The 24,171-nt window shown below is 41.7% G+C and overlaps 1 protein-coding gene and 1 pseudogene across 1 annotated transcript in view; one reads left to right on the top strand and one right to left on the bottom strand.

Annotated features, from left to right (window-relative positions):
• The window catches only part of SERPINB9 (serpin family B member 9), a 66,088-nt gene that overhangs the window by 17,618 nt on the left and 24,299 nt on the right, over positions 1–24,171 (top strand). The window lies entirely within an intron of this gene.
• Positions 9,204–10,119, bottom strand: LOC120241443 (annotated as a pseudogene).

Here is a 24,171-nt window from a genome sequence, read left to right as displayed (position 1 = left end):
AAAAATCAACTCTTGGTTTCATTGATCTGTTCAGTTGTTTCTTTGGTCTCTATGTTGTTTATTTCTGCTCTGATTTTTACTATTTCTCTTCTTCTACTGGGTTTAGGGCGTTCTTGTTGCTCTGCCTCTAGTTCTTTTAGGTAAGCTGTTAGATTTTGTATTTGTGCTCTTTCTAGTTTCTTGAAATAGGCCTGGAGTGCAATGTACGTTCCTCTTAGGACTGCCTTTGCCACATCCCAAAGAGTTTGTATTTTGTATTTTCATTTTCATTTGTTTCCATATATTTTAAAATTCCTTCTCTAATTGCCTGATTAGCCCATTCATTCTTTAGTAGGGTGTTCTTTAACCTCCATGTTTTTGGAGGTTTTCCAGACTTCTTCCTGTGATTGATTTCAAGTTTCATAGCATTGTGATCTGAAAGTATGCATGGTATGATCTCAATTCTTTTATATTTATTGAGGGCTGCTTTATGTCCCACTATCTTGGAGAATGTGCCATGCACACTTAAGAAGAAAGTGAATTCCATAGCCTTAGGATGTAGAATTCTAAATATATCTGTCAAATCCATCTGGTCCGATGTGTCATTTAAGTCTTGTTTCTTTAGCGATGTTCTGTCTGGTTGACCTATCCATTGCTGTAAGTGGAGTATTAAAGTCCCCTGCTATTAGCACATTCTTATCTATAAGATTGTTTCTGTTTGTGATTAATTGTTTTATGTATTTGGGTGCTTCTGTATTCGGTGTGTAGACATTTGTAATTGTCATCTCTTTCTGATGAGTAGACTCTGTAATTATTATATAATGCCCTTCTTCATCCATTGTTACTGCCTTTACTTTAAAGTCCAGTTTGTCTGATATAAATATGGGTACTCCAGCTTTCTTTTGACTTCCAGTAGTATGATATATATTTCTCCATCCCCTTACTTTCAATCTGAAGGTGTCCTCAGGTCTAAAATGAGTCTCTTGTAGACAGCAAATAGATGTTTTTTTTTTTTTTTTAATCCATTCTGCCACCCTATGTCTTTTGATTGGAGCTTTTAGTCCATTTACATTCAGTGTTATTATTAAAAAATATGAGTTTAGAGTCATTGTGTTCTCTGTAGTTTTCATGCTTGTGGTGGTGTTTATGGTACCTTGTGTTCCTTGTAACATTTCCCTCATAGAGTCCCCCTTAGGATTTCTTGTAGGGCTGGTTTAGTGGTGATGAATTCTTTCAATTTTTGCTTATTTGGGAAGGAAGACTTTTATCTCTCCTTCTGTTCTGAATGACAGGCTTGCTGGATAGAGGATTCTTGGCTGCATATTTTTTCTGTTCATCACATTGAAGATTTCCTGCCATTCCTTTCTGGCCTGCCAAGCTTCAGTAGATAGGTCTGTCACCACTCTGATAGGTCTCCCTTTTTTTGTTAGGGCCCTTTTATCCCTAGCTGCTTTCAGAATTCTCTCTTTGTCCTTATATTTTTCCATTTTCACTATGATATGTCGTGCAGAAGATCAATTCATGTTACATCTGGGGGGAGTTCTCTGTGCCTCTTTGATTTCAGTGTCTGTTTCCTTCCCCAGATTGGGGAAGTTCTCACCATAATTTTTTCAAGGACTCCTTCAGCACCTTTTCCTCTCTCTTCCTCTTCTGGAATTCCTATGGTACAGATATTGTTCCTTTTGATTCTATCACTCAGCTCTTTAACTCTCCTTTCGTGTTCCTGGGTCAGTTTATCTCTTTTTCTTGGCTTCCTCTTTTTCTATAATTGTGTTTTCTAATTCACCTATTCTCCTCTCCACCACTTCAGTCCGTTTATTAGACGCCTCCATTTTATTATGCACCTCATTTATAGCAGTTAATTCATCACAACTATTTTTAAGCTCCATAGTCTTTGTAGCAATAGCTTCTCTGATGTCTTTCATGCTTTTTTCAAGCCCAGCGATTAATTTTATGAGTACTGTCTAAAATCTTGTTTAGTTACGTTGCTTATATCTGTTTTAAGCAGCTCTTTAGCTGTCATTTCTTCCTGGAATTTCTTTAGAAGAGAGTTCTTCCGTCTCATCATTTTGGCCAGCTTTCTGTCTCTTGTTAGTTTTAAAAGCTTTTTTTGCTCTCTTGCACCTGTGAGTACTGCTATATTAAAGAAGGTTCATTGACTTTCTAGGGCCTGTCCATTCAGGAAGTATTCTTTTAATGTTGTCTCTTGGTGTCTCTTGTTGTTTGGTTACTTCCCTATTTGTAGTGGTATTTGGAATTCTCCACCATGTGTACTTTGGCTTATTTCTTGAGGTAGCCCTGGAAAAGAAAACAGACAAACACATAGGGAACAAAGGCACACAAACGCACAGACAAATCCAACAAATGAGCAAATTGAAATGGAAAAAGAAAAAGAAAAGAAGAAAAAGAAGAAAAAGAAGAAAAAACCCCAAAAGACAAAGGACAATCTAAAAGCATAAAACCAAAGTTCCCAGCTACAAATAGAGAGCAGGGTGTATGCAGTGCTGATGGAAGAGCACATACACAGAGAGAAATGGCAGGGATGGGGAGAAAGCGAAATTAGACAATGACTAGGCCGAGAGTATAAGAAGCTTAATTCAGAGACAGAAAATGGAGAATATGGTAGGACACAAGGAGAAAGAAAGAAAGATAATGTTACTCAGAGAAACTATATAGTCCGATTACGAGAGAGAGAGAGAGAGAGAGAGAAAGGTAGCTGTGGAGGAATAGAATATACACCTAGAGTATGGATTAAATGTGACTGTTTAAGTGAATCAGTGACCAGAGTGCCCAGTCCAGCAGAGGGGAGAGATGCGAATGAGACAAGGGAAAATAGATCTGAATAGAAAGAATTGATCTAGAATTAATCATGGCAGTGCATCCATATTGGTCTTGTCCTGGGCTCTGGTAAAACAAAACAAAACAAAACTCTCTAGCGGGGATGGGTGTGGTTTTGTATAGGCAGGTCAGCCTCCACTGCGGTCCTGCTGGCTGCTCCCTGAGGTCCCACCTTGGTGGTTGTGGGGAGTAAAATGGCGGCACCCCAGTCCCCTCTGGAACCAAGTGCCGCAGATCACTCCCTTGGGTCCGATGTCCCCAGGTGCAGGCAAGTTGGACCCTGTTCTATGTCCCAAGCCCCGCCTTGTTTCCAGGTCCCAGTCCGTGCACTTTATTGATACCACAGGAAACACAATCCCGCAGGTTGGCCGTTTCCCCACCACCAGGGATTGATCCTGGAGAGCAGCTGTGCAGCCTTGGGTCAGCTGTTTCCCCGCCAGTGGGGGTTGAGCCAGGGGAGCAGCTGAGCAGTTTCTCCTGGTGCCACCTGGGACCGGGGCACCCAGTTCAAAGTCAGCACCCCAGCTAGAACCAAGAACACTCTCCATCCCGAGCCAAGGTTTTCCTTCTCCAGGGACAGTTCTATGAGCAGTTTCAGCTTCTCTTTCTTTTCCCCTCGACTCACCATGGCTCACCGTGAAAGGGGTTCCCTCCCCTTCCTCTGTGTCTCCCGGTCCCAGCCCGTTTTTATCTTCCCCAGTTCGCACTCATGCACTTATGAGGTTGCCTTCGCACTGTACTCTGTCTCTTTCTCTTCCCAAACTCCTGTGGCTCAGTGTCCTATGGCTGCAGGCCTTCTCTGTTTGAGAGATGGGGGCAAGCGAAATGCACGGAGCTCCCTACTTCTCCGCCATCTTGCCTGCTCCTCAAGATCTTTCTAACAATGGTAGTAGGAGGTCTCTTGGTAATGACATGCTCAAAATTTGCTCTGATTCATTCTTACACAATTCAGACTGACTTCTTGATACACAACAGTCATTCTGAGTCTTCCACTTTATGTGTGTGTGCACATGTGTGTGTGTGTGTGTCCCAGGGGAGGTATGTTTTTGGAGACCTCTTTATATAAAAAGGTATATAATATATACCATTACTTTGGCTACTATTTTGAATGGGAATAAAATTTTGGTTTGGAAACTTTTTTCTCAAATTCTTAAAGGTGTTACGCTCTAGAATAAGTCTCTCTTCTAATGTTGCTGTTAAGAAGTCTAAAGACATTCTGATATTCGGTCCTGTGCACCTGTGTATGGGAGTTTGTTTTCCTCTTGAGATATACAGTCTTTGTTTTATCTGTTGTTCTGTATTCTCATGATGATGTGTAAGGATGAGTGTGTGCAAGGGGACTTGGTAAAACTTTTAAGTCTAGAAAGCAGGTGCTTAATTTCTGGGAAAACATTTTTAAAAATGTTCTCACATTTTTCATACTTTCTTCTCCTCTGGCTCTGCTTTCTGGATAATACAGTCAACCTTTGAACAACACGGGTTTGAACTGCATAGGTCCATTTATATGCAGATTTTTTCAGTAACTGCTGTACAGAACAATAAATGTATTTTCCTTATGATTTCTTCATAGCATTTTCTATTCTTTTTTTAAGCAACAGGATTTTTAACATTTTTTAAAATGTTTGTTTATTTATTTATTTATTTATTTATTATTTATTTATTTATTTATTTATTTATAGAGACAGAGTGAGCAGGGGAAGGGCAAAGAGAGAGGGAGACACAGACTCTGAAGCAGGCCCAGGCTCCGAGCTGTCAGCACAGAGCCCGACACGGGGCTTGAACTCATGAACCATGAGATCATGACCTGAACGGAAGTCGGATGCTTAATAAATGACTGAGCCACCCAGGCGCCCCACCATTTTCTTTTCTTTAGCTTTGTATATTGTAGGAATACCACATATAATACAAAGTAACATACAAAATATGTGTTAGCTGACTGTATCATCAATAAGTCTTCCAGTCAACGGTAGGCTATTAGTAGTTAAGTTTTGGGGGACTCAAAAGTTATACACAGATTTTTGGCTGTGCGGTGGGGGCGGGGGTGGTGCCCCTAATCCCGTGCTGTTCAGGGCTTGACTAGACTTTCAAATAAGACCCTTAAAATTAAGTGCCCTAACCAGGCACTGCTGGCAGTTAGCAGGTGCTATCATGCCACAAACACTGTTTCTTTCACAAGTTGATGGAAAACAAAACCTGGAAACTAACTAATGTGATGCATTTGAAATTGAGGTCCACTGGGTTGTTCTGCACATTCCTGGGTCCATTCATGCTCCACAACATTTCTTTCTAATAGAATACTTTCATTTTGGTAGTCCTCTAAACATTTTAATATGAGCATGCTTTTGATTATCTGCATGACCACTTGAGAGTTGAGTATTATGAATTTAGGGTCATGCTGATTTGAAGCGGTACGAGTCACATTGTGGCAGGGTAGTGAAATAGGACAGAAGTAGATCCTACATAGTTATTCTTGAACTCTGTGGACTGGCCAAATAGCATCCGGGAAGGTTTTAGATCAGTTTGAATAGAGAACAGCAGTGGGGAGACTGGAGAGAAGAGACTTCAGTAAGTCAAACCCATGTGTTAGTGTAAATGAGCACACTGAAACCAACAGAAAGGGCAAAACACAGTATTGTTTTCAGATTGAAATGGCAGTTTTGTTCCAGGAAAGCAACAGCACAGGTAATGAGAAGATGATTGTGTAGAGCCCTTCAGTCTGTTTTCAGGAAGTGAAAACTCCGTGCCCTAAGCGTTCACAGGACCACACCCTAATCCTCACTGACACTGGTTCACCATAATTAAACTAATCCCTCACTGATGGGTGGGACACTCTTTTTTTGTTGTTCTTATTATTTTAGAGAGAGAGAGCGCGCGTGAGAGCGTGAGAGCAAGCTGGGAGAGGGGCAGAGGAGAGAGAGAGAGAGAGAGAAAGAGAGAGAGAGAGGGAGAGAAAATCTCAAGCAGGCTCTGCGCTCAGCATGGAACATGCCATGGGACTTGATCCCATGATGCTGGGATGGTGACCTGAGCTGAAATCAAAAGTTGGACACTCAACTGACTGAGCCACCCAGGCACCCTGGCAGTCTTTAATATTGTCTTGTGACAATATTGTTACTACAGAGTATGGCAGAAAGAACCTCCTAAGGGAAAGAGGCATATGGACCACAGCCTTATTTCTTCCATGAACTGTCTGTGGGAATCACAGCGAGCCACACAAATGACACCTTCTTCCCTCTCCTGCCCTGGAAAACATGAGGAGTAGAGTCAGCAGTCTACATTCTTTCTAGCTCTGACAGTTCATGATGTTCTCCTGGGATGAATTAATAGAGACAAATGCATTGTTTTTACCCCACACCTCAAAACCATGAAAACCTGTCCCTATCGGTAATGTTGAAGGGGGAATGGGAGGGGAGTCGGGGAAATGCCAGTGGTTGTTGCTAAAGACTATGGCTGGTCACAGAGTGTGGACATTCCAATTCCCAGTGAAGGCTAAGGAGACCTCCTTGCAATTAGTCCCCAACGAACTTTTCAGCATGGGATGTTCCCATTTCTAACGATGTGAACTACAGGATCTCAACCTATAGAAACTCCGGCTGTGCCTGGACTCCACAGCCCTTCTGGACCAGCACAGGTCTGAGATGGAGGGCCTGGAGCCCAGCCAGACGGTGAGCTTGAGGTGTATCTTTCCTGGAGTCTCCAGAGCCAAGGCAATCAGAAAAACCACATCAAGGAGTTGGGTCTTAGGAAACACACATATCACAAGTATTACCTGAAGAGGTGTGAAAAATGAGGTGTGGGTTAAGAAGGGCAAAATGTAAGACTGAGAATATTGTCTCTGAATTATGGTCTGGAAACTTCTAATCAAACACCTGTGGCCTCACTGGTGGGAGGGCCTCTGTATCCCCTGCCTCTACCCCATGTCACACTTCCTAATCTCTCATCTTCGCTGTGCTCGCCTAACATCACGCCTTGCTGCTGATGGTAGCAGCTTCCCACAATATACCCTTAATAATGCAGTCAGAGGAATTGTTCTAAAGCGCAGAGATGGCTGCACTTCTCCCCACAGGGTATCCTTTGATGACTACCCATAAGTTATGGCTGTGCCATAGTACCAAAATATTTGGTCAAACACCAGTCTAAGATTGCTGTGAAGGTATTTTAAAATATGAGATTAACATTTAAATCATCGGACTTTGAGTCAGGCAGATTACCCAAAATAGTATGGGTGGGCCTCATCCAGTCAGTTTCCCTTAAGAGAAAATGACTGAGGTTACCTGAGAATGAGGGAATTCTGCTTTCCAGCTTGAGCTACAGCATCAACTCTTCCCTGCCCCAGAGATTTTGGACATGCCAGCCTCCATAATCACGTGGGGAAAGATTGAGAGAACTCTCCCTCGATGGTCCATGGTCTTCAACCTTTGCCCCACTCTAGAATCCATCCCACTGACTGTATTCCCACTCAAGTGATCCCTGCTTGATTGATTTGGGGTTCAGAATGGCCATAGGAGTTTTTTGAAATAGGAAAGGCAAATTGCTAGTTGGAGGTATCTGGGAAAGCTTCCTGGAGGAGGCACTGTTTGAGCTGAATTTTGACAGAGAAACTAGGGTGCCAAGCACCCTGGGTGTGTACATGTAGGGGAATATGCATGTAGGATATGGAGGGATGACAAAAAGTTTACCACGGCTCTAAAGGAAAGAAGACAGAGTCAAGATTTTAAGAGGCTTACGCTCTTTGATTGACAGTTTGGACTTGATCTTTGGGATAAGAGGGTGTTATGAAGGATGTTCAGATTTGGAATGATTATTTGGGTTTCAGTGTGGAGAGCAGGTTGGCATGGATCAGGTGAAAGAGAGAAAGGAGGAGAGCCTCATCCAAGCAATGGAGGTAACGAGAGAGTGGACAGGAGGGATAGAACTGACCGGGCTTTTCATCATTTAGCTTTGGGGGTGAGGCCAAAGACTCCCTCCAGGTTTCTGAAAGTTGTCTAGTAATACAGAGACTGGAAAAGTGTACAGCTCAAGAGACAGGCTAGCGATTTGGACATAATCGAGTCAAAACTTGAACCCGTGCATATAGCTGAGGTCATCCAAGAGCATATTACAGAATGAAAGGAAGAGAGCTTAAAATGGAATGATGGAACATTTCAGGTTGAAGTAAAGGAATCCGGAGAGAAAAGAATGGAACCAGGAGAGGAAAGGTCCTCTGGAGACCCCAGCAAGGCAGCAACAGCAAAAAAGCAGAACATTGCCAACATAAAATGAAATAAGAGCCGGAGCTTTTTTTTTTTGGCTATGGCAATGAGAAGGTCATTGGTGACCTATGGGGACAGTTTCAGGGAATATTAGAGTGAAAGTCAAACTGCAGTGGGTGAAGAATAAATCAGAAGATGAGAAAAAGGCAACAGTCAATATATACTTTTTAAAAATTCTGGGGCGCCTGGGTGGCTTAGTCGGTTAAGCGTCCGACTTTCGCTTAGGTCATGATCTCGCGGTTCGTGGGTTCGAGCCCCGCGTCGGGCTCTGTGCTGACTGCCAGCTCAGAGCCTGGAGCCTGTTTCAGAGTCTGTGTCTCCCTCTCTCTCTGACCCTCCCCTGCTCACGCTGTCTCTCTCTCTCTCCTGGAAATAATAAAAATATTTTTTAAAAATTCTATTATTTATTTATTATTTTTTAAAAACATAATTTATTGTCAAGTTGGCTAACATACAATGTGTACAGTGTGCTCTTGGTTTCAGGGGTAGATTCCTATGATTCATCACTTATATATAGCACCCAGCGCTCATTCCAACAAGTGCCCTCCTCAATGTCCGTCAGTTACTTTCTCCTCTCCCCCCCCAACAACCCTCAGTTTGTTCTCTATATTTTTTTGTATGTTCTGAATAGTTTATTGGCAGCACTACAAATATACTTTTTCTTGGTGAACCTTGAGGAGTTTGGCAGTATTTACTGAACTATTGGGATAAACCGTTAAATTCTTTTGTGAGGGAAAAGAAATAAATTTGTGAGCTTCTAAAATATTTGAGTTTAAACAAAATGTCAAATTTCCCCAAAGACCAAAACAGGCTTATGAGAATAATTCCTAAAATTCATCAGATGCTTTATACCGGGCTTGCAGCTAATGATTGACCGGGATCACTTATAAATGACTTACATTAAGGAAAGAAATTTCTTCTCAGTCAAGGGAACAAAAAGCAAAAATTAAAAAAAAAAAAAAAAAGAGGGAGGGATGGAGGACAGGAAAAGGAAAGACTATTTTTTCAAGCCTAATTTGAAACCACTTCAGAAAATTCCACAATAATTAGAATCTCTGTAAATACTGTCAATATATGTGAACTTGCTTGAAAAACTACAGTCACAGTTATATTTACGTTTTTGGAAACTTTTCTTCACGGCCATGTAACATGTTGTATCTTCGTCTTTGCTTCTGGGGACTTCAGGTTATTCGCAACCTCAACTTCTTTAGGAGTGGCTCGCTTTAACTTCACTGGAGTAGTTCCAATGGGGGGCAAAGGTGGGGACTTTGCAGGACCCAAAGGACTTTTCCTATGCGTTAAGTCATGGTTCTGTTTAGTGTCATTATTATTGTGTTCCACTGTATTGTTCACAGGCTGATTGGAAGACAAAATTAGGGGTGAAACACTTGAAGATGAATTTGATAATTTTCTAAAGGGATTACTGGTAAAGCTTGCCTGAGGGGGAGGCTTGAGTCGATCATTCTCTCTTCTCTGTCTTTTTCACTTTGATGTTTGTCCTTGTTGAACTGTCAAACGCAGTGTGGGGTCTTTTCCTTAATCCATCCACAGTGCCTCTCCTTTTAGTCTCATTTTTCATCTCATGTTGCTCTCTTTTCTTTTCCATTGTTTTCCCCCATCTATTCTTTGGCAAATCTCTCTGAGGCAACGGAATTGCATGCTAAACATAAAAATCAGTAAGATTGTCTTTGTTTATTCTTATGTCATTTTCAACAGCTATGTCTTAGGGGCTTCACGTACACCGCTGTGCTATAGAGCACTGTAAGGAGTACTATTACAAAGACGTTCAGCTCTGCAAATATTAGGTTCAGCTGCATCTTAAAGACAATGGTTCCATGTTCAGTGTGACAAGGACTGCAGCCCACAACTGGTCAGCCAGGGTAGCAGGCACGAAGACCATTTCCAGTAGCATCATCTTAATTCAGGAAGTAAACTGAAAATGGGAGACTGCCTACTCCAGGGTGAGGAGAAGGAACTCCTGGGACAGCAGCTTTGGGTGCAGCAGCAGCTCCAAATCCATGCAGCTGAGACCGCCCACATCCCCCGCCATCATCCATTGCTGTTCTCTGTATTTAAGAGTCTCTTATGGTTTGCCTCCCTGTCTGTTTAAAACTGTTTTTTTTTTTTCCCTTCCCTTTCCCCATGGTCTTCTGTTAAGTTTCTCAAGTTCTACATATGAGTGAAAACATATGACATATGACATCTTTCTCTGACTGACTTATTCACTTAGCATAATACCCTCCAGTTCCATCCACGTTGTTGCAAATGGCAGGATTTCATTCTTTCTTATGCCAGGTAGTATTCCGTTGTGTATATTAACCACGCCCTCTTGATCCATTCATCAGCTGATGGACATTTGGGCTTCTTCCATAATTGGGCTGTTGTTGAAAGTGCTGCTATAAACATTGGGGCACATGAGCCCCTATGAATCAGCACTCCTATAGCCTTTGGATAAATTCCTAATAGTGCTATTGCTGGGGTGTTTTTTTTTTGTTTTTGTTTTTTTTTTTTTTTTTTAGGAGCCTCCAACAAATCTTTGACGAAGCAGGAAAGAGTATCCAATGGAAAAAAGACAGTCTCTTTAGCAAATGGTGCTGGGAGAACTGGACAGCAACATGCAGAAGAATGAAACTGGACCACTTTCTTACACCATACACAAAAAATAACTCAAAATGGATGAAAGACCTGCATGTGAGACAGGAAACCATCAAAACCCTAGAGAAGAAAACAGGCAACAACCTCTTTGACCTCAGCCACAGCAGTTTCTTGCTCAACACGCCTCCAAAGGAAAGGAAAATAAAAGCAAAAATTAACTATGGGAACTCATCAAGATAAAAGCTTCTGCACCACAAAGAAAACAATCAACAAAACTAAAAGGCAACTGGACAGAATGGAAGAAGATATTTGCAAATGACATCAGCTAAAGGGTTAGTCTCCAAAATCTATAAAGACCTTACCAGACTCTACACCCAAAAACCAAATATTCCAGTTAAGAAATGGGCAGAAGACAGGAATAGACACTTTTCCAAAGAAGACATTCGAATGGCTAACAGACGCATGAAAAGATACTCAACATCACTCATCATCAGGGAAATACAAATCAAAACCACATTAAGTTACCACCTCACACCAGTCAGAGTTGCTAAGATGAACAACTCAGGAAACAACAGATGTTGGTGAGAATGTGGGGAGACGGGGACCTTCTTACACTGTTGGTGGGAATGCAAACTGGTGCAGCCGCAATGTATACTTTTTAAAGAAACCTGTCAGCGGAAGAATGAGAAATAGAGTGGTAGCTATAGGCATGAGAAGTAAGAGAAGTGTGATTAATTGATTTTTAACATAGGAGATGCTGGGCATATTTATGAGATGTGAATAACATGACTCCAAAGGACTGCAAGAGATTAAAGATAGACGAGAGAAGGCAATGAATGGAACCATGCCCTGGGGAAGGGGAGGGGTCTGTTTTCCTTGAAACAGAAGGATTAGAAATTAGAAGGATTAGAGACATGGTAGGTCAAATGGGGAGAGTTGGTAATCCTCCAAGAGCTGGAATAAAGAGGCACCTGGGACCTCATCCAGTCAGGAGCCCCCCGCTGAAACTCTCCCCTAGAGCACCAGCTGAGCAGGGGGAGAGGTAGGGGAGGGAGAACCCAGGCAGGCAACCAGAGGAGGAGCAAGGAGGATGACAGTGGGACATAGGGAAAGAGGAGAGTGGTGCGGGTGCGGAGGCCAGAGGACCTCATGTGTGCTTGCAGCGTCATGGGGGCATACTAGGGTTCATCATGTGTGCACGTCGTGGGGGTGTGCCGGGGGTCATCACGTGTGCCCCGCTGTGTTGTGGGGGAGGGGGCATCCCTCACTTGAGGCCCCCAAGCCCAGGCACTAGCTAGAGTTGTGGTTTCCGTGGCCTGGAACAGAAGTCCCGGTTCAGTAGTGGGGGCAGGGGTGTCTTTCTAAAGGAACATGGGCCATGGAAGGTGGGGGGGCCAGTGGTGACACTGCTTTGTATTTGGTGGCCTGGAGAGTGGCGCCTAGAATCACTATGATCTCCCTGGGGTTAGTCCTTGCCACTCATCTGTCTGGTCCCTCTGCCAGCTGCTTACTGGCAACCTCACATTTTTGATTTTTCACTGATTAAACAGAACAAAACAATTTAAGTTTATCTCCTTCATCCACCACATCCCCTCAACTTTGGAAAAAATGCTGCTTCACTAGGCTGCCCCTCATGTTGCCTCGCAGGAGCTCCTTAACCCACTTCCTCACCCCAGATACTGCTTGCCCCCACTGCTGGGCCCACCCACTCCAGAAACAGCTGCCCCCAGCGCCTCTCCTGCCTTACAGGCTCTCCCTGCCTCCTCCCACACACCTCCCAGATCAACCATTTCCCACGCAGGTGTCACAGGCACCTCCTCTTTCTCCTTCTTACTACATTCAAATATTGGAAAGTCCCCAGAACTAGTTGAGTTTTTTTCCTTGTGTCTCCACTATACGTTCTTAGTAATTTCATCCACTCACATGGAACCACCTGGAATAGGGATGCTAATGACTCCTGTCTCACTCTAGAATTACTACTAATTCTAAGGCTCCTACATATATTCACAACATCCCTTGGCTCTCCTTAGTTACACATTCGTTTGGGAGGTGCCAGAAGGAACCTATCATCTTCCCTGTTCTGAGCCAGCTTCCTCATGAAACCAGCCCTGTGGTCCTTGGATCACCCTAAGTATAAATTTAGCTACAATCAGAATAGTCCTTGACTTCTCCTCCTCCTCCCTATGCCTGTGTGGCCAGTCACCTGGCTCAGCACTTTTCTCTCCTACTTCTCCACAAAGTTCTTTCCTCTGCCTTCCAGCCATTGCTAGTTTGTTGCAGTGGCCTATCCACCTGCTCCCCAGGGGCTTTCACCACCAGATGGCGGGCTGTGTTATTTTTCTAAAATTCCAAAGTACTCATATCCAATATTTGTTTAAAACTATGCATGACTCTCCAAACCATAGATCAAGTTTAGACTCTTCAACCTGCCATAAGGGGCCTCCCCCTGGGTTTCCAACCACATCTCTGACAGGGCACCATGCAGACCCACTTGCCTATGCCCTGTGTGGACCTGGTCTTTCTGCTCATGGCTCACTGGCCGGCTATGCATCATGCATCTCCTCTCCTCTTGGGTCTGAAATCCAAGTGAGGGCTTACAGCACCTAGTTTGCATTTTTCATCCCCCAAAGGAAAGGTCTGTATATTTGCTCTTTGAATAAACTCACTTATGGCAGTGTGTAAAGAAGCAGGGAATTCACAGACATACAAAGCTCCCAGGAGGCTCCTACATACTGGAGAGAAGCCTTGCTTTTGAGATGGTGTCACTCTTTCTGTGAGATTCGAGGACAGTAATTTCATTGTCCCAGGCCTTATTTGTTCTGTAAAAGGAAGACTAGTTTGATGCTAACTCATTAGCTGGAAGTCCAACCTTTCCACAGTTCAGTATTTATGACACTGGAGCACTGTGGCCCTGGCATCCATAGGTATTGTTTGTGTTATACTGAAATAAAGTCTTTATTAGACTTTTGGGGGGAGGTCCACATTGTTTGACGTTCCAGATTTCTCAAAAGCCTTATGGTGAGAGTGGACGGGACCACCAAGAAGAAGTAGAAGGAGTCATTCTGTTGTCTCCCTGCCAGTCTACTGACATTGCTGTGAGCTAAGACACACCGCAGAGGCCCACTATGTATCAATGTGTGTGCACGCCTGGGTGTCATGACTATGGATAGATAATGATGGGAGATATGCCACTGACTAGTGTCTGGATGCTGAAAAGGATTGGAGGTGAAGAAATGAGATGAAAGAGGAGGAAAGACAGGAGAAACTAGAAGTAGGCAAAAACAAGACATTAAAAGTAGTTAACATCTAAAAGCGAGGTTGACGGGATATTCAAGTTCATTTTTACCTATTTGGACAGGACTATTAAACACACACACACAGACACACACTCACCAGCCTAGGTTTATGCCTGCCTCATCTAGATGGCAAAACTCTCAAACTCAAGTAGGGTCAAATTCAAATTTTATTTGTGTCTCTACTCTTTGCTTTACCTAGTTCCTTCTCTCTTTGGGCCTCTCAGTGCTTTGAAGTTTGAATAGCTCTTTCTGGCTCTTGGCCCTTTATTTCCTGAGATGTCTTTAGGTGTAAGGTGAGGTTGTGTGGGCTGGAAGAGGCCTGGAGAAGGCTGGACCCTGTTGCACCTAGGGCTTGCCCATGGGCAGCACACCAGCCTTCAAGAAACTACAACCTTCCTGTATAATCTGTGCAGCTGAAGGTTCCCAAGAGGCTTTGTGATCTGAGGACAGCTGAGAAACTTTAACATTTAACATGACCTATGTCATTATTGTACTTTCTTGGTTGACATTTTCATACATCCTTTGAGACTTAAAACAATTTACATTGGTTTGCGCTGTTCTTTATTTAGAGAGTGGCCTTCACACTTTTTTTTTTTTTTAATGTGAGACACTCCCTCATAAACTATTTTTGGAGGAAGCTTAACACAAAACACCCAACAGTAGAGATGCTCAGTTTGAAACAGTCATCCTTTAGTCTCATCCACCCAGCTCTGCTTTCCTCCCACTGTGCCCTAAGAGACTCAAAGGACTCTTCCTAAGGCTTAATGGAGCACAGTTTTAAAACTGCAGAGTGAAGCACTTTGTACCCCCCCTGGGAAACAGGAAGACAGAAGATCAGATGATGATGCATCTATTTGTGAATATGAGTCTGTAACAGTATGGTGGTTCCTTAAAAATTTAAACATAAGAGGTACTATATGATCCAGCAATTTCACTTCTGGGTATTTACCCAGAAGAATTAATAGCAGAAACTCAGGTATTCACATACCATTGTTCATATCACTATGCATAATAGCCAAAAAGTGACACAACCCAAGTGTTCATAGATGGATGAATGGATAAACTAAAGGTGTTTTATACATACAAGGGGATATTATTCAGCTTTTAAAAAAAGAAAGAAATTCTGACACATACTGAAACATGGATTCATGTTTGGGGACATTATGCTCAGTGAAATAAGCCAGTCACAAAAGGACAAATATACAATCCTGCTTTTGTGAGTTATCTAGAATAGTCAAATTCAGAGACAAAAAGTAGAGTGGTAGCTGTCAGGGGCCAGGGAAGGAATGGGAAGTTAATTTTTAATGGGTTTGCAATTTCAATTTTGTGAAATGAAAAGAGCTTTCTGGACGGTTGGTAGTACAACAGTGTGAATGTACTTAATGTGACAGTGCCTTAAACCAAACATTTGAAAATGGTTATGATAGTAAGTTTTGTTATGTGTATTTTACCATAATTTAAAAAATTTAAAAGCCTCAAATCTGTGCATGATGAACCTTATATCTGGATAGAGTTTTCAATAATTTTGTTTTGCTTAGCTTTGAATTTCTTAAACTTCATATATATGTGTGTGTATATATATATTTGTGTGTGTGTGTGTGTGTGTGTGTGTGTGTGTGAGAGAGAGAGAGAGAGAGAGAGAGAGAGAGAGAGAGAATGACCAGAGGAAGGGCAGAGAGAGGGAGACACAGAATCTGAAGCAGGCTCCAGGCTCTGAGCTGTCAGCACAGAGCCCAATGTGGGGCTCGAACCCATGAACTGTAAGTTGTGACCTGACCTGAAGTCAGATGCTTAACTGACTGAGCCACCCAGGTATCCCTGCACACTATCTTTCTCCTGTGGCTTTAAATATTTTTGAGCTAATAACCAACAATCCTAAAATTTGTATGGAACCAAAAAAGACCCCAAATAGCCAAAGTAATGTTAATAAAGAAAAACAAAGCTGGAGGCATCACAATTCTGGACTCTAAGCTGAATTATAAAACTATAATCATCAAGACTGTATGGTATTGGCACAAAAACAGACACATAAATCAATGGAATAGAGTAGAGAACCCTGAAATGGGCCCACAAATATATGGCCTTCTCATCTTCAACAAAGCTGGAGGAATCTCAAATGGAAAAAAGACAGTCTCTTCAACAAATGGTACTGGGAGAACTGGACAGCGACATGCAGAAGAATGAAACTGTACCACTTTCTTACACCATACACAAAAATAAATTCAAAATGGTTGAAAGACCTAAATGTGAGACAGGAAACCATCAACCCCCTACAGGAGAAAATAGGCAGCAACCTCTTTGACCTTGGCCACACAAGCTTCTAACTGGCATGTCTCCAGAGGCAAGGGAAATAAAAGCAAAAATGAACTATTGGGACCTCATCAAGATAAAATAATCTTTTGTATAGCAAAGGAAACAATCAACAAAACTAAAAGGCAACCTACGGAAAGGGAGGAGGTATTTGCAAATGACATATCAGATAAACGCTTAATATCCAAAGTCTATAAAGAACTTACTGAACTCACATCCAAAAAACAAATATTCCAGTGAGAAATGGGCAGAAAACATGAATAGACACTTTACCAAAGAAGGTATCAAGATGGCTACCAGACACATGAAAAGATGGTCAATATCATCCTCAGGGATATACAAAACCACAATGAGATACTACCTCACACCTGTCAAAATGGCTAAAATTAACAACTCAGGAAACAATAGATGTTGGTGAGGATGTGGAGAAAGGGGAGCCCTCTTGCACTGCTTGTGGGAATGCAAACTGGTGGAGCCACTCTAGAAAACAGTGTGGAGATTCCTCAAAATATTAAAAATAGAACTACCCTATAGCCTAGCAATAGCACTAGTAGGAATTTATCCAAAGGATACAGGAGTGCTGATCGAAGGGGCAGATGTGCCCTAATGTTTCCAGCAGTGCTATCAACCATGGCCAAATATGGGAAGAACTCAAATTTACATCGACTGATGAATAGATAAAGAAGATGTGGTTTATATATACAATGGAATACTATTTGGCAATGAAAAAGAATGAAATCTTGCCATTTGCAACCATGTGGATGAAAATAGAGGGTATTATGCTAAGTGAAATAAGTCAGTCAGAGAAAGACAGATATTATATGATTTAACTCATATGTGGAATTTGAGAAACAGAACAGATGAACGTAGGGGAAGGGAAGTAAAAGTAAGATAAAAACAGAGAGGGAGGCAAACCATAAGAGATTCTTAAATACAGAGAACAAACTGAGGTTTGAAGGAGGGGTGATGGAGAGGGGATGGGCATTGAGGAGGGTGCTTTTTGGGATGAACTCTGGGTGATTTACTGTATGTTAACTAGAATTTAAATTAAAAAAATAAATATAAATAAATAAAATTCCAACTGCCTTCAAAATAAAATAAAATGAAATAAAACTTTTGAGGTAAAAACATACATGCATATTAAAAAAAGGATAAAATAATAGAAAAAAGCAGATTGCAGAGCTATGGTATTATAAATGACTTATCCCTTTATTTCCCAAAATGTTTTCAATTATAATGGCAAAGCAACTCAAGGAGATACGTGGATGAACTTCAATATTGTATTGAATAGTACCCCAGTCACAAATCACCCCTATTTATTAAATAAGGTTTGTTGAGATCTTATAATAATTTGCTAGACTTATATTAACAATAGTAAGCTGTAATAACTGTATTTTAAAGTTTACTTGTTTTGAAAGGGAGAAAGAGAGAAAGAATGGGCGAAGGGCAGAGAGAGAGAGAGGCAGAGGATCTTATGTGGGCTCTGTGCTGACAGCAGAGAGCCCAATTGGCGGGGCGGGGGGTAGGGGAGCTCACTCAAAAACTGTGAGATCATGACCTGAGCTGAAGTTGGATAATTAACCGACCAAGCACCCAGGCAGTAAAGCTTCTCTTGGAGGACATCTTTTCATACATTCCATGTGTATGATGGATGGACCCTGCTGCTCCTTCTCTGGGAGCATCTGGCCTACAGCTGCCATGAGATGTAGCAGCTGTACCCACGTGAACATCTCAGTAACAAAAGCAGACAAAAGCGTCAGTGTATTAGAGCAAAATTGCATCTTTGATAAAACTGTAATTCTATTTCACCAAAAGGCAAAGGATTTCAATTTTGTTTTATTTTAAACTTTTGTTAAAAACCTACTTAAAACTGAAATGCAGTTATCTAAATGAACTTGTAAATGTGTATTTTTAGCATGTGATGATGTGTAGTGAAAGAATGCCACACAAATTTGAACTTCTATCTTCTGGAGTTATTTAGAGGGAATATATAATCTGCTCCAAAGAGGGTTATATGTGACCTTCTGTACAAATGAAGTAATGAGTCATGCTTTAAGGAAGTAGTTCTTAGCCTCTTTGTGTTTTAGGTTTCTTTGATGATCTGGTGGAAGTGTCCCAGAGCATTGCCCTTTGCATAACCTTTGACACATAATATCAAGAATATGAACACTTCCCCTGCAGCGTGATGGTGGAGCCCAGTTGTAGTTTCCCCAAGGTTCTGTTCTCCATTCACTGGAGGACGGAGGCTTTGGGCTGGGAATGGGAGACAAAACAGGAAAAACCTTAATTCTCATTCTGACTTGCCATTTAAATTACAATCTGGTCTGTAAAATTTGTAGTGAAATATTTTCCTTTGTATTTCTGCACTTTCTCCTGTTCCCTGAGGCCATGTTAGATTGAATTCCAAAGACTTATTTTTTCTTTTCTTTCTGCCTCCTGTTATCATGCCTTTTGGATATGAATAACTCTGCTCCACTGGTTTTCAGCAGGGGCAACCGTGTCCCATTGGAAGACATGTGGCAATATCTGGAGAGACTTTGGGTTGTCATAATTGAGAAAGTGCTAGTGGCATCTAGTGAGGAGAGGTCATGGATGTTGCTACACATCCTAAAACGCACAGAGAGCCCCTTCAATGACGGACCATGTGGCCTCAAATGTCAGTAATGCTGTGGTTGGGAAAGACTGTGCTAGACAATTCAATCAAATTCCTTCTCATATAGGAATCTTCTTAATTTCAGTACAGAGATTTGTTTGGAGGTCACTCTTTGGGGAATTAGAAGGCAGTGTTCAAAGCAGTTGGTGGTGTTTTCTATTAACAGACCTTTTTGTTTAAACAAAGATGGGCATCTTCACCAAGATTTCCACTCACTTCTCAATGAAGTTAATGAACACAGCACACAGTGCTTTCTCAGAACTACCAACAGCCTTTGGAGAAAAAGTGTGTAACTTCCTTTCAGTAAGTGGTGTTCACACATTAGTGAAAAGGAAGATAACAGAGAAACTACAGAAGAGCAGAGAATGATGTACAGATATTCCGTGACTTGCAGTGGGGTTATGTCCCAGTAAACCCATCATAAAGTGAAAATATCCTAAAACTTAAAGTACATTTAATATACCTAATGTATCAAACATTATAGCTTAGCCTAGCCTACCTTAAAAGTGCTCCAAATACTCTGTGCTTAGGCTACAATTGTGCAAAATCATCTACACAAAGCCCATTTTAGTGTTAATGATCTTGTGGAATTTATTAAATACTGTACCAGAAGTGAAAAACAGAATAGTTGTGTAGGTACAGATTGGTTGTAAGCATACAGTTGTCGACCCTGGTGACCATGTGGCTTCCTGGGATACTGCTGCCCGATGTCATGAGAGAGGATCGTCCCATGTATCGCTAGCCTGGGAGAAGTTCAAAATTCCCAATACGATTTCTACTGAATGCATATCACTTCTGCACACTGTAAAGTAAAATCATAAGCCAGTGCATTATAAGTTTGGGGTTATCTGTAAAACTCCACTGCCTTAAAATTGTGCTTAGAAATACACTTTTATAATTATAATTTTGAATTTTAGTATTGCTTCTGAATTACGTCTTTCTTTTTTTATTGTTTTTTTATATATCTCTCTCTGGTGTCACTCTCAGTATGTCCATCCTCCTGCACCCACACCTGCTTCTCCCCCTTGCCCTCCGGCCCCCCACCCTGCTGTAGAAGTCAGAAGCTCAGCCATCCGGAGTCCTCCCTGGTCTTACCTCTGGTGGTGCAGCTTTTCTTGGATGCTTGGCTTCCATATCTGAAAACACATGATGAGTGAGAAGATGGAAGCCAATTGTCAAGCTCTTTATATCTGAAAGCAAATTATCATGGGAGAGTTCTCTGTAGATTTTATAGGTCCCTCCCGATTTGGCCTCAGAATTAATTTTCAGCAATCATTCTTTGCCATTGCATTCTCCCTAACCCCTACCCTGAAATCACACACACACACACACACACACACACACACACACACACACACAGACCTATTCCAATCCATTCCCAGAAGACCTTCCCTTCCTTACTCTCTGTTCTAAGTTACCATGACCATCCAGATCTAAAATGCTGTTTCCCTCTTTGTCCAGTTGGAGACCTATATTTTTAAATGATCACATCCTGCTATGAAGCCTTTGAGTCATTCCACAAATATGTTTCAGACACTGTGATGGTTGATACTGTTGACACAAAAATGAGTGTAGGAGAGTGAGGCCATCACCAGTCTGGTGAGGGAGACAGAAGTCAGTGGAGTCCATATGGAGTATAAGTTTGGGACAGGAACATTCTTGGGGTTGGAGGAGCATAGGTGCTGCCATCCATTTTCTCATAACACCTTGAAAGTCCCTCTATGTACTTTCGACCTCTGTCATCAGGCTCTGAGTCACCTCAAGTCAGATATTGTGTCTTCAACTTGGTGCCAAGCACCTAGCACAGTGACAGGCAGATAGTAGATGGTTATACTTTTTTGTTAATTGAGCTAATGAATCTTGAAACGCAGCATAACCTGTGCAAGTATTTATGGTAGAAACGTGGTAAGAGGTGGGGGAAAGTGTTTTCAAAGTTGTGGAAACTTTTACAGAATAGAGCCCAACTCAGCATTTGGTCTGTGTAAGGAATCCTCTCAGAGCTCCCTGAGGCAGATCTAGAGAGGCTGTCCTTTGCTAAGGACACCGAAGAGACACAGAAAAGACAAGTAGGTGTGTCACACAATGGCAGTGTGAGATGCTAGGTTTGGGGGTCTCTGAGTCAAGAAGGAAAGAGGGACTGTGCCTGGCTGGGGCATAGTCTTCTCGGGTTTAGCCCTGTGACTCGGTTATCAGAGGCCTATTTGTGTGTGCTTGCCAGATCTCCAGGCCAGCAACACAATTCCGTTATTGGTCTTGGGCCTGTAAGGTCATGAAATAGTGATTTTCGAAAGATACTTAAATCTCCTCCCTTCTGGACAGTGCCAGGAAATCCCTGAAAAAAATCCTTCCTCTTTGGGACCCTGTTTATCTTTTATCTGGGAGGACCCTTAAAGGTCAACCAGATATGGAAATATTTTTCAGATACTGCAATTTTCTTAAAATAATAAGATAGGAAAGATTTTGATGGACAAAAATAACTTACTTAAAAACATCTCAATTTAAAAAAATTTTTTAAATGTTTTTAGTTTTGAGAGAGAGAGAAAGACAGCATGAGTAGAGGAGGGGCAGAGAGATAGGGAGACACAGAATCTGAAGCATGCTCCAGGCTCTGAGCTGTCAGCACAGAGCCCGATATGGGCCTCAAACCCATGAGCAGTGAGATCATAATCTGAGCCGAAGTTGGATGCTCAACCGACTGAGCCACTTACACACCCCATCTGGATGTCTTCTTTGGAAAAGTGTATATCCCTGTATTTCGCCTATTTCTTTCACTGGATTATTTGTTTTTTGGGTGTTGAGTTTGGTAAGTTCTTTATAGATTTTGGATGCTAACCCTTTATCTGATCTGTCATTTGCAAATATCTTCTCCCATTCTGTTGGTTACCTTTTAGTTGCGCGGATTCTTTCCTTTGCTGCACAGAAGGTTTTAATTTTGATGAGGTCCCAGTAGTTCATTATTGCTTTTGTTCCCCTTGCCTCTGGAGACATGTTGAGTAAGAAGTTGCTGTGACTGAGGTCAAAGAGGTTTTTGCCTGCTCTCTTCTCAAGGATTTTGATGGCTTCCTGTCTTATGTTTAGGTCTTTCATCAATTTTACTCCTTTTTAATGAATCACTGAGTTCTCTAATTCTTATATAGTGCTCATTTGCCTTAGTTTCCGTCTTTTTTTTCTGCTTCATTATTCTCCATAAGTTTGTCCTCTATATTGCAAATTCGCTGCTCTACTTCATCCATCCTTGACACTGTGGCATCCATTCGAGATTGCATCTCAGTTACAGCATTTTAATTTTGTCCTGGCAAGATTTTATTTCTCTTATCTCTGCGGAAAGGAATTCTATGCTTTTTTTCAACCCCAGCTAGTATTCTTATTATTGTGATTCTAAATTCTGGTTCAGACATCTTGCTTGTATCTGTGTTGATTAAATCCCTGGCTATCATTTCTTCCTGTTCTTTCTTTTGAAGTGAATTTCTTTGTTTCAGCATTTGCAAGAAAAATAATGAGTAAAATAAAAATAAAGAAAATAAAATAAATTAATTAAATTAAAATTTAAGAACAACACAGAAAAATCAAATAAAGGATGCTAGATCCTAGGTGTCTTTTGGTCTGGTTGTTGAAAAAAGCTTGATAGAATAGAGACAAAAGGAAAAGAAAAGGGAAAAAGAGGAAAAAAGGAAAACGTTTGAAAATTTTAAAAAATGAATACAGTAAAATAGAATAAAATGAAATTATGAAAATAAAATAGAATTTTAAAAATTTTCCAAAAAAGTAAGAAAATTTTTAAAAAATTTGTGATCTTTTATAAAAATGGAAAATAAAAATAAATATTTTCTTTTTCTGTATTGAAGAATAAGAACAGGAAAAAAATTGAATAGATGGACCAGTGAACAGAATGAAATATGAATGAAATTATGTCCAGTTTCCCCTCGAAGTCAAACTGTGAAACACTTTATAGTCCATAAACTACACAGGGAGAGAGATTTGTAGTGTTCCTTTAGAGTGCAGTTTGTACTCCATTCTTCACTAGATGCCACTGCTTAGTTTACTGAGGTGGAACATGTGGCACATAGAGTGAGTGCACATGCATGGGAGGGGTGAAAATGGTGTTACCCAGGTACCCAGTCTCTAGTATCAGAACTCTGTGCACCCTTTTTTTGTCTCCTGTTTCTGTCCATGACCACCCCATCAACCTGCCAGGTGGCACTTCCTTCTGAGTTTTATCCCAGATGGAGCTGTGTTTCCAAACCCCTCACTTCTGAGGGCCCTGTGGCTTTGACCTCCTCTGACCCTCTGGAGGAATGTCTTGCTGATCAATGGCTGGGTGTCAACTAGTCCCCAGGAACTTTTGTCCAACCATGCTACTGCAGATGTCCAGAGACTATGGCTGGCTGCCAGTCCAACCCAGAAAAGGTTCACCGGATTGTGTGGCAGCAGCATTTCAGGAATTATGGCAAATCACAACACATATCTGGTGCCAGAATTCACCCTGAACATCCTTGTTCCAACACCAGCAAACGTGGCTGTTCTGTGGGATCCGCTGGTACCTTTTCCTGTGGGAAGGCCACACAGCTTCTACCAAATGTCCTCTCAACAGGAGAACTGCCTCTCTCTGTGTGGCCTGAGGACTCCTCAGACCTTGCTGTCTGCTCCTGGGAATTCACTCTTCCCACCAGAGCTCTGCCAGGTATCTCTGTAGTTTCAGACACTGTGTTTCACTGTTTATAGAGGCTTAATGGAACTTAAAGCCTCTCCTTTCTCCCTTTCTTGTTAAGTCCCTTTTGGATGTTTCCACTCTTTCTCTTTTTCTCCAGCTGCTTTTGGGGGGCGGGGGGAGTGCTTTTTCTGAACTCTTCCCTCGGTCTCCTTTCTCTGTCTGCAAGCAAAAACAACTCTCTACCCTCTGCAGCTTCTCTCTCCCCCAGTTCTGCTCTCCACACCACATACCTGCTGAGTTCTATAGTTCATGTTGTGCAGATTGTTGTGTTAATTCTCAGATCAGTTTCCTAGGTGTGCAAGATGGTGTGGTGTTGATCTAGCTACATTTCAGGGGTGAGAGAAGCCAAAAAACCTTCCATGCTTTTCTGCCATCTTGGTCTCGAGTCCCAGTGATGCATATTTGTTGTCTTAAGACTGATGGTTCTACAGTTCTGAGCTCAGGAAAAAGGAGTTACTATTTTTAAGACTGTTAAGTCTAACATTAACCCTTTTCTGCACTCCCCTTTCAATGTGATAAAGGATGGGATCAAAAGCT

This window comes from Hyaena hyaena, unplaced genomic scaffold (genome assembly GCF_003009895.1).
Source record: "Hyaena hyaena isolate Hyena2069 unplaced genomic scaffold, ASM300989v1 scaffold_282, whole genome shotgun sequence".
In the NCBI taxonomy this organism is placed as follows: domain Eukaryota; kingdom Metazoa; phylum Chordata; class Mammalia; order Carnivora; family Hyaenidae; genus Hyaena; species Hyaena hyaena.
The sequence above is the reverse complement of the archived record's forward strand: the minus strand, read 5'-3'. Positions and strand labels throughout refer to the sequence as shown.